Here is an 11,647-nt window from a genome sequence, read left to right as displayed (position 1 = left end):
AAGAAGCTATTATTTTTCTCATTTTGCATAGTGGAACACTGAAGTTCAGAAAGGTTAAGCAGCTTGCCCAAAGACACACAGGTAGTATTCAAACTCAAGTTCTCGTGCTTAATCATGGTGCCCTGCCCTGTCTTTGGCTTCCTGCTCTACTGAGTGACAGTGGCCACACACTCCTTAGAGCCGGTCCCTTGCTGAGTCTATGACTGCGCCTGAGCAGACCCAAGAGATCTGTCATTTCCTGTATCCTGTGGCCACTGGCATGGGAGTTCTTGGACTTGTATTATTTACCTAAGAATTTTCAAGGCTGCTTCCTGCTTAGGTAACAAATACATCTGAAAATATGGATGGAAAATTGGCTTTGCTTACCCAAAAGTGGGGAGAGCTCTAGGCATTCTTGGGAAATGTTGGTGCAAACATATGTGTGTGCAAAAGAGGCCCAGGTCTTTCTCATCAACCCCATGGTAGAGAAGGGAATTCTTGATGTCTCCCTACTAAGGTGGCTTTGGTGCAGATCAACAGAAGTATGCCCTGTGGCGGACAGGGATGGCTCACTAAGGTAATTTCCAAGTTCACAGAGATGACAAAGGGCAATCTATCCCAAAGTTTCAACTTCTGATCATCAAGAACCACCTGGGAGGGACTTCCCTGGCACTATAGTGGTTGAGACTTCGCCTTACATTGCAGGGGGTGTGGGTTTGATCCCTGGTGGGAAAGCTAAGATCCCCACATGCCTTGCGGCCAAAAAACCAAACATGAAAAAGAAGCAATATTGTAACAAATTCAATAAAGACTTAAAAAACAAAAACCACTTGGGAGGCTTGTCAAAAATGCAGTGTATCAGTTTTCTATTGCTGTGTAACACACTGCCCCAAATCTTAGTGGCTTAAAACAACAACAATTAGTTTGCTGAGGAATCTGCGACTAGGGCAGGGTTCAGCAGTCATGGCTTGTCTTTGCTGGGGCAGCTCAGCTGGGGACTGGAGGATCCAATTTTTTTTTTTAAATAGCACCTTTATTTATTTATTTATTTATTTATTTATTTGGCTGTGTTGGGTCTTCGTTTCTGTGCGAGGGCTTCCTCTAGTTGCGGCACGCGGGGGCCACTCTTCGTCGCGGTGCGCGGGCCTCTCAGTATCGTGGCCTCTCTTGTTGCGGAGCACAGGCTCCAGACACGCAGGCTCAGTAGTTGTGGCTCACGGGCCCAGTTGCTCCGCGGCATGTAGGATCTTCCCAGACCAGGGCTCGAACCCGTGTCCCCTGCATTGGCAGGCAGATTCTCAACCACTGCGCCACCAGGGAAGCCCTGGAGGATCCACTTTTAAGATGACTCATGCACCTGGCTGGCAGGTTGGTGTGCTTGTTGGCAGGAAACCCTGCCAGGGTCGTGGGCTGCGGGCCTTGGTTCCTCTCTGTGTCAGGCTCTCCCTTGGATGCTTGGGCATGGTGACTGGGTTCCAAGAGTGAATGTCCCAAGAGAACAAGATGGAATTACACTGCATTTTTATCTAGCCTCAGAAGTCACTTAGCAACACCTCTGCTGTTCTGTATTGGTCAAGGGAGTAAAAAAGGCCACCTAGTTTCAAGGGTTCATAAACTCCACCTCTTGATGGGGAAGTGGAAATAGTGGTTGCCTCCAGGGAGGGAAGCTAGGTGGCTGGCGGGAGAGAAGAGAGGGAGGAGAGAAGGGGACAGTAGAGAGAGACAGATGAGAGAAGGGGGATTATGTCCCACTGCAGGGTTTTGGCATGCACATACATTACCTTTTGTTTACAACATGAATAAAAGGGCTGAGGTGGCAGGGAGTAGTGGGTGGTTATGTTGATGTGTGAGCATGTGTGTTTCTGTGCTCAGTCTGGGCAGGTATGGGTGACACAGTTAGAGCAACAGCTCCAGTGGGAAGCAAAGGAGAGGATTCCTTCCTGGCCAAAGCAGGGCCCCAGGCTCCAGGGTGCCAGTACCCTTAATCCCAGAGATACACTAGGCTTGACCTGGTCCATCTCTTCAAATGGAAAGAGATCCAGCTGTCCCCCAGGGGCTGCGAGTCCCCCTCTCCCGCCCCAGTGACAGCAGAAACACATCCATAGGCAGAAATCACAAAAATCCTTTACCCTTTCACTAAGAGCAAAACAAAACAAAACTCCAAACAGACAAAACAAAACAAAACCAAAACAAAACCTCCAAACCTCACAAATAACCTCATTCAAGAAAGAAAGCTGGGAAGTATAATACCCACTATTTATGAAAGACCCCACATGTGCCAGATGCTTTACCTAATTTAATTCTCACACAACCGTGGTTTTGCAGAAGAGGAAAGAAACTGAGGCTCAGGCCGGCAGAGTGACTTGCCCACGCTCGCACAACTAGAGGCAGGTGCAGAAGTGTGGTTCCTGCCAGGTCCCTTGGCGCCCGGGTCTGGTTGGTGAACGTCAGTCTTTCCTCCTCTCCCTGTAGCCCAGATCCTTGGCTTTGCCTAATGAAGAGGAATGTTCTTTATGTAATTTGGATCTGACCGCTGGACTTGGCGACAATTTATTTTGTGACTTCCCAGTAAAAATGGAGTTCTTTTTTTAGGAACAGTGACTCTCGGAGGGCAGAGCCAGGAAGTTTAATTGGGTGAGAGGCAGCAGCGAGTGCTGGAGCGGGGAGTCGGGAAACACCTATTCCAGTCCTGCCTCTGTGACCTTGGGCAACAGTACTAATGCTCATTAATAGTAATAACACCCTCTACTTATTGATCTCTTATTATGTACCAGGTGCTGTGCTGAGCAACTCAGTATCACCTGATTTAATCTTCGCAGCAGTCCTGACGGAGGGAGGTACAAATATCATCCCCATTTCGTAGGTGAGGAAACTGAGGCTTCAGGCGTTGAGCAACTTGCCCAAGGCCACCCAAATAGAACGGTTACATCGGAGATTTGGGTCTGGGCAGAGGGCTTCCGGAGTCTGTGCTTTTACCATTGTGCTATCATATTGATACACATAGGAATACAATACAGACACTGATAGTGGCTAACATTATTGAACATTTCCACGTGGCCATACACTATTCCAGTCACTGAATACAATATATCATTTAACCCCTAAAATGACTCTGTGAAGTCGAAATTATTATCATCTCTATTTTTTCAGATGAAGAAACTGACTTCTCACGTGTTTAGTGAAGGGTTGGTTTTTCTCCTTCTGCCGCATGGTGGTTGTCTAAGAGCTGTCACTTTCAGACAAAGTGTTAAGCTAGGCATGGACTCGGGTCATGTGGGGTGGAGGCTGGCCTCTGAGGAAGGCCCTCCCTCTCCCTGTCAGAGAGAAGCTGGGGGGGCGGTTTGCAGAGGAGGTTGGGCAGGTGCTGCTGGACCAATGGCTCACCTGTACCTTCTCTGGAGGCTGGAGGCACAGGCTGCTCCCGGGGCTCACCTGGGCCTGGCTTCCAGCAGTCTGGGATGGGCAGCTGGTCTCCTTGGCAGAGCGGGCTACAGCCCGAGGCTCCTGGGCCCCACGTGGCTTGGTGAACTGTGCAAGGAAGGGAGGACCTGCCAGCGCGTCACCAGCCAGCTCCCCGCCGGGCACCATCTGGGATGCACTGAGCTGGAGAGCAGGGCGGCCAATGGCTGCCTCCTCTACCCTGCGGGTCTCACCTCCCCAGCACGCAGCCCAGGGAAGGTGTCAGGATGTCAGAAGACAGAACATCCCAGGGGAACTTCTTGCTTAGTCCCAGAGGGCCCTATCTGACACGATAAACAAACATTTGTCAAACCTTTCCTGTGGCCGGCACTATGCTAAGTGCTTTGTGTGCATTGTCTCATTTAATGTACTCTTTACGCACCCCCATATTTACGTACTATGATTAGCCCCATTTTATAGGTGAGGAAGCTAAGGCACAGAAAGGCTGAGGGACTTAGCCAGGGTCCTGCAGCTGGTAAGTTTCAGAGCCAGGGTTCCGAATCCACTTTTTAAAGCCTGGCTGGCTCCTGAGTCTTGGATTCTGATCTTCGCTCAGTCTCTTACCGTTGAGTAATTCTGTTCAGTCCCCTGCTCTTCGTGGGTCTTCAGTTTCTTCTTCTGTGTGTTGCAGGGTTGGACCACATTTTCACAGTGTGTTCATCAGCCAAGTCCCAGGGTTCTGTCAGGAGCTATGGTGTGGGTGTGGGTGGGGTTGGGGAGGGGATGAGGAGAAGCTGAGGATGAGCGTCAGACCCTCAGCATCTTCCCGCTTTTAACCTGAGAGCAAACGCCACTTTCCGCTGCTCTCTCGGTCAGGATTGTGTGGGAGAGGTGGCTACAGAAGGGGTTATGATAAGTTTGAATACTAGCAATTGCTGATCTGACATTCTTGTACCCCACGAGAGGAGGAAAATAAACCTCAGAGAGGGTAAAAGACCTGTATCTAAAGAGGACCAGCAAGCTAGTGACTTGCTGAAAGTGCAGATTCTGGAGCCAGACACAAATGGTTCAAGTCCTAGCTCTGCCTATTACTAGTGGTGTCCTTGGGCAGAGTCAGTTCTCGACTGCTAGACAATCCTGTTTTACTACCACGAACTGCTCCAAGAGGGATCGTTGAGGCCCTGAGTTATTTCACTGATGGAAGAACTCAGCAACTGGGTCATCTTTCTTTTAACTCTTCACCCCCAACCCCACCTGCCAGCTCAAAGGGCCCAGGGCACCCAGACGCCTTTGGACCTGACCAGTTTATGATGCAGATAGCGGGGGTCCCCAAGGACTGTCCCCCCACCCTCCACAAAGGAATGATTTGTAGTGACTTTATATCTGGCAACCTCTACTGGAATTCACGCCCAACAGAGTTCATGGATAGGGAAAGGGCTGGGCTTGGGAGAAGAAGACATAATAAGAGGCTGTGTGTGACCCTTAGTTTTGATAATCCTTCAACCAATGAAGGATGAGGAGCTGGATGAGTCCCCTGATTCCTTGCCACCAAGTGGGATAATTAGGGGGCATAGTCTTCACGGTCTCTTAGCCGGTTTTGAGCTAGATTGGGACTTAGTTGAGCCCAGGTGCCACCCTCCCATTAACACACCCTTGATTGGCTTCTTTTCCCACTTCCTCCTGGGCTTCCTGGATCACCTCCTAGATAGATCAAGGAGGTTCTTAGCTCCTATCTCAGGGTCTGCTTGTGATACTGTGATTTATAACAAGACGTATATATTTGGTCTTTGTTGTTTCTGGCACAGAGCTCCTAAAACCCTTGGAATTTCCTAAGTGAAGAGATTAGAACGGTGTCTTTTGTTGGGTTAATGAGGCGACTTTCGGAAAGCATCTGAGGATGGGCTGGTTGCATGCCAGTGGAGCCAACCACGTGATTAGAGGGTTGGCTATCAGGGGAGGGCAGAGGGCCTGGAGATTGAATTCAGTCACCAATGGCCAGTGATTTAATCTCTCATGCCTATGTAAGGAAGCTTCCATAAAACCCAAAGGCACTGCTACTAGGTTGGTGAACACGTGGAGTTGTGGGGAGGAGAGCGGTGTGCCTGGAGAGGGCATGGAAACTCCTCGCCCTTTCCCTATACCTTGTCTTATGTATGTCTTCATCTGACTATTGATTCATATCCTTTAATATTCTTTGTAATTAATGGGTAAATATAGTGAGTAAACTGGTTTCCTGAGTTTTGTGAGACACTTTAGCAAATTAACCAAACCCAAGGAGGGGGTCATGAGAACCTCTGATGTATAACCGGTTGGTCTGAAGCACAGATAACAACCTGAACTTGCCATTGGCATCTGCAGTAGAGGGCAGTCTTGGGGTTCAGAGACCTTAACCTGTGGAATCTGATGCTGTCTCCAGGTAGATAGTGCCAGAATTGATTTGAATCGTAGGACACCCAGCTGGTGTCTGAGAATTGCTTGGTAGTGTGGGAACTACCCCCTCTTGCCCCGCACTGGAATTGGTGCAGAACCTTTACTGCTCTTGGAGGGATCCGCATTAAGACATAGCCTTTCACGAACTTCACTACAGTGCTGGGGGAGGTAGGGTGATTTTACTCCCATTTTACTGATGAAGAAACTGAAGCCTGGAGAGGTTAATGACTTTTCCCAAAATGGTAAATTATAGGACTCCTGACTCCTAACTCAGTATCCTTTTCTCAGTGGTATACCTTGGTGCCTCCTAGCCACCTCTGATATAAGGGAGGACACTGGGTTGCTTTGCATAAAGATCAACAAGGAATGGAATCTTTTGCTGCTGTCTTCATTTTAGTTCTCAAGACTAGCAGTAGATTTGTTTAGAAAAAGCCTTGCCCTTTGATTAGAACTATTTTCGTTAATGGGTTATGGGAGCAGAGAGGGAAGTTCAGCCTTTTGGTTAAGATATTATGGAAGGGTTAACAAGTGCCTTGGTTGATCTCAGGGTAAAGACCTTCAAGAAAAGACACAGAGGGCTTCCCTGGTGGCGCGGTGGTTGAGAGTCCGCCTGCCAATGCAGGGGACACGGGTTCGAGCCCTGGTCTGGGAAGATCCCACATGCCACGGAGCAACTAAGCCCGTGTGCCACAACTACTGAGCCTGCGCGTCTGGAGCCTGTGCTCCGCAACAGGAGAGGCCGCGATAGCAAGAGGCCCGCGCACCGCGATGAGGAGTGGCCCCCGCTTGCCGCAGCTGGAGAAAGCCCTCGCACAGAAACGAAGACCCAACACAGCCATAAATAAAATAAATTTAAAAAAAAAATTAAAAAAAAAAAAAAAATTAAAAAAAAAAAAGAAAAGACACAGAATCATAAAATGTCAAATGTGGAAGGCAGCTTTGAGGTCATCCTGGCTAATCTATGCCTTTCTTTTATAAATGGGAGAACTGAGGTCTAAAGAGGAGAAAGTCCTTAGGGTCACCAGGTAACATGGAGATTAGGATCTGAGAGAACGTAAAGGAAATACAGGGAATCAGAGTCAGGTTGTGCAAAAATCAGGACTCTCTGGGAACTTGCTAAGTTAGAAATGGCAAATTGGAGTCAACTTTATTCAGTGGATGGGGCTACCCAGAACACCTTGAACTGAGCAAGCTTGTGAAGGTCAATCTAAACTTTGAGAGAACCACTTGAAGAATTGGTTAGTGTTGTCTGCCTTGGCACGGGACATCTGCCACTACAAAAAAGACAAGGTCAAGAAGGCTGGGACCATGGTTAGCTCAAGTGTTGGCACCCATAGGCTGGAATTTGGAGGGATGGTGAAGGTAGATCACCAGTGGCAAAACAATGCCTAAAGGTGGTGGCTAGTCTGGAGTTTAGGTTACTTCACTCCCCCACCCCCCAAATATTTTTTTGCTCTATCCTCTCTCATACTGCTTTGATCCCAATAACCTTGTAGAATGCAAACACACACACACACACACACACACACACACACACACACTCACTCACACATTTTATTTTACACAGCAGACAATTAAAGCAAAAATTCTGGACCCTGCTCCAAATTTTGTCTTTAGCATTTTGTCTCTCCTAGTACTGAAGTCCCACTTGAGTCTCACTTTCCCCATATGCAAAATAAAGGTGTTGGGCCAGCTCACTGATTCTCAGAAAGTATTCAAAGAAACAGTATTCCTGCGGGATGGTAGCAGCTATTACGTGTGATAGTTTTCCATGATTAATTTCTTTTAGAATATTGCCAGATTAATAAAAACATTTTTTTAAACTGCAAAACATCTCAGATCTTTAATAAGAATTCACCTTAAAGTTACTCAGGTAGGCAGATTTCCCCAGACTTACTTGAAAACAGAAAATACACCATACACGATAGTCTTTAAAGGTCTTTCAGCTTCAAAATGCTATAATTCTTTACCGAGTTCCTCTGAGATGCATAATCAATGATTGGCTTGTTTTAGTTCTCTCCCATAGATACGATATGGTGGTTGATTTTTTTAAAATGTTTAAATTTTTTTTTATTAAAAAAAATTTTTTTAACATCTTTATTGGAGTATAATTGCTTTACAATGGTGTGTTATGGTGGTTGATTTTTAACCACATGTTTAAGTGGCTCAAAGCAAATGGCAACCCTGGGGGTCATTTCTTTAGTTGAGCATTTGAAGATAAATCAATTGAATTGAGAGCAACTGAAACAATTTGTTCCTTAAGACCAGACTAGGTTAGTTCAGTTACTTTAATGATGTAAATAATGTGATAAAAGCAAATGGCAAAATTGACTGCAGAACATTGTTGACTAGGGGTCCTTTACTGGGGACATAGCCTTTGTCAGCATAGCTGCTATGAAGGTTTTCCATCTGAAAGTCTCAAGTAGCAAAATCCTACTCAACATCCTAAGCTGTGTGGTGGGTTTAGCTTTTCATCACAGCACAGGATAAAGTGGTCATGATGACATATACACTGTTACAGTCTCCATCCACAATGTGATGGAGTTCTAGGTACCTGACCCTAAGTGGTTCTCCACACTGGGGAGATGTCCAGCCTGGGGCGACTCCTGTTGCCTGTTCCTTAGACTGTTCCTTCAAATGAAGGGCTGGGTTCTTTCTCTATTCAAAAGAGGTCACACCTGTTTGATCTACCTTTCTGCAAGTCTGGTCACTAATAACTTCAAACTCTCCATATTAGCAGTTTTCATCAAAGACTATTTCAGAGTCAGCACTGATATACAAGGATGGAAAGCACGGTGGTTAATAACCGGGGCATCATCAGACTCATCTATGGAATTAAAACAAATAAACATGCTTGGCCCCACCTGTCGAGATTGTAATAGAGAAGCTCTGAAGTGGGTGCAGGCATCAATATTTTAAAAAGCTCCACATATACCAACCCACATGTCCATCAATAGGAGACTGGATACACAAAGTGTGGTGTATTCATACAGTGGAAAGCTACTCAGCAATAAAAAGGAAAATGCTGTTGTTACGTGCAGCAACACGGATGGATCTCCCAGACATTAGGTTAAGTGAAAAAAGTCAGTCACCAAAAAATATACAATGCAAATTCCATTTATATGAAGCTCGAAAATAAGCAAAGCTAGTACATGGTGTAAGAAATCATATTGGTGGTTTCTACTGGGAGGAAGTGGAATTAACAACAAAGGGACACAAGGGCACTTTCTGGGGGTAATGAAAATATTCTATACCTTGTTTTTGGTGATGGTCTACACAGATGCATACAACTTCAAAATTTGAACTGAATCCTTAAGAGATATGCATTTTATTGTATATAATTTATACCTCATTTAAATAGAAAAAGCCTAACTTCCCTGTAAGTCCCCAAATTAGGGTCCTGTACCTGTGCCAAAGTTCAAGAAATGATCATCTCCACCCAAGGGATGGGCCTAACCCAGCTCAGCCCAGTTACAGCCTAAAGAACTGGAACACTTTCCTATTCTCTGTCTTATATCACACAACTCCCCATTCTAATTTACCCTCCAGTATTTCTCCCATCCTTTCTCTGTCTTTTGGATGATAAAACTCTGGAGAACTCAACATACAACCACCAGCTTAGTAATAAACACATAGGTCTCCAGGAACTGTGCTTCTTTGCTATTTCCATTTCAGTAGCCACATCTGCATTCCTGGAAGGAGTCCCTTCCCTCTCAGGCCACCTTGTAGTTTATTGGGCACCTACTATGTGCTGGACCTTGGTGGCTCCTTTACCAAGAGCTACCTCATTTTCTTTTCAAAATAACCCTGAGAAGTTGATCCTTTTTATTGTCCTCCCCATTTTCCGGATTAGCAATCAGGCTGATTAAGTGGAGGATGCAGGGTTAGAACAGTGATTGCAAAACCCCTTACAATTTAAGGCCTCTTTCCTTCCAGGACCTGAGGGGAGAAAAGCAGAGTGTTGGAAGGAGAAATACAATTGAGTTTAAAAGGGGGCAAAGGGGCTTCCCTGGTGGCGCAGTGGTTGAGAGTCTGCCTGCTAAGGCAGGGGACACGGGTTCGTGCCCTGGTCTGGGAGGATCCCACATGCCGCGGAGCAACTAGGCCCGTGAGCCACAACTACTGAGCCTGCGCGTCTGGAGCCTGTGCTCCGCAACAAGAGAGGCCGCGGTAGTGAGAGGCCCGTGCACCGCGATGAGGAGTGGCCCCCGCTTGCCGCAGCTGGAGAAAGCCCTCGCACAGAAACGAAGACCCAACACAGCCAAATAAATAAATAAATAAATAAAATTAAAAAAAAAAAAGGGGCAAAGGTCCTTACTTGGCATTGCTTTTCATGCCCAGTTACCAGAATTCAAGCCAGCCAGGCCCCTCGCACCCAGGCAGTCCCGTGCTCTCTGGCTTGCCCCTGCTGGTAGCTTGAAAGTGACAGCCTCAGGGCGACTTTGGTTTGGTATAACTTAGAAAGCAAGAAAGAAGCAAGTGGAGGATACAGAGCTGTCTTTAGTTGTAGGGTCCGGGCTCCCTGAGATCAGAGGAGTGGGTTCCTGTCCGGGGGTGGCGAGGCACAGGGAGAAGCACGGGAGCAGATTGTGTGTGTGCGTGTGCGTGTGTGTGTGCGTGTGTGTGTGTGTCGGCGCGCCTGTGCGTGGAGGGGGATCGCTGTACCCAGCGCGAGGCACTGGGGGAGGAGGAAGCGGTAGCGAAGATCTGAATAATTGATTCCTCAGCCGCCGCACCAGACACCCGGAGCGGGCGGAGAGCGTGGTTTCAGCACGACGGACAGCGGCGCGCGCCTCCGCAGGCGCCCCCGCCTCCAGCCAGCCGCCTCTCCTGGCCTTAACGCCGCCGCGCGCTCCGGGAGCTGGTGGCCGCTCTCTGCGCCGCTGCCAGGGGACTGCGAGGTCTGCCTCCGCCGGCCTCCGGGGAGGGCGGCTGCGGACGGGAGCCTCTTTGGCCCGCCTGAGCTCCAAGCCTGTCGGGCTTTCGCGGGGGCTGCTGCGTCTCGCCGACTGAGAGCAAGTCCCTAAGTTGGCGTGGGGGCGCCCCTGCCTTGCTCCTCCTCTTCCTCTGAGGCGACCGCAGCAGAAGCACGCGTCGGGAGCCCGGTTTGCCAGTGCTCTGAACCAGGGTGGCCAGGAGCTCTCCGGACTCCCGCCGGGGAGTGGGAAGCTGAACGACTGGCGCGGAGCTGGCCTCGCAGCTAAGGGCTGGAGAGAGCCGCCTTCCCCCGCGCGCACCTCTCTCAGCCGGGGACCGCGGGGATCCCCGGCCACACGCGCGCGCGCGCGCTCCCACATCCACTCGCACACACACTCGCCCTCACACACGCACCAGCCCGGAGCCTGGGCTGCGGAGAGGGCTCTCGGGCGCGCTCAGAGGATCGGGCAGCTACTGTCCGTTGTGGGGCAGGAAGCCGAGCTCAGGCTCTTGGAGGGAGGCGCCGAGGGCTTAGCCGGAGCATGGCGTCGGGTGAGCGCTGAGAGTCGCGGCCGCAGCCATCAGCCCTGGAGATGACCAGGGGCGGCCACTGCTGAGAACTATGTGGAGAGAGGCTGCGGTGAGTGCCGACGCGGGGCCTGGGCGGCCCCTTTGGGAAGAGGACGGTGGGAGGCCTTGATAGGAGGGGGCGGCAGGACCGCAAGAGGGTCGTTGCGTGGGAAAGATCGCACCTCCCTCGGGGATCCGGTACCGCGGGAGCCGGAGTCCTTCCTTCCCCCTCTCCTCCTGCCGGCACATCGCAAACTCAGCCAGCCCCCCCACTCAACCCCCATTCCCTCCTCTTTCTCTCCCTACCACCCCTTGCTCAGCAGCTCCTGGCCGCACAACTCCCAGCAGCCGG

The sequence above is a fragment of the Balaenoptera ricei genome, chromosome 15 (genome assembly GCF_028023285.1).
Source record: "Balaenoptera ricei isolate mBalRic1 chromosome 15, mBalRic1.hap2, whole genome shotgun sequence".
Lineage (NCBI taxonomy): Eukaryota > Metazoa > Chordata > Mammalia > Artiodactyla > Balaenopteridae > Balaenoptera > Balaenoptera ricei.
The sequence above is the reverse complement of the archived record's forward strand: the minus strand, read 5'-3'. Positions refer to the sequence as shown.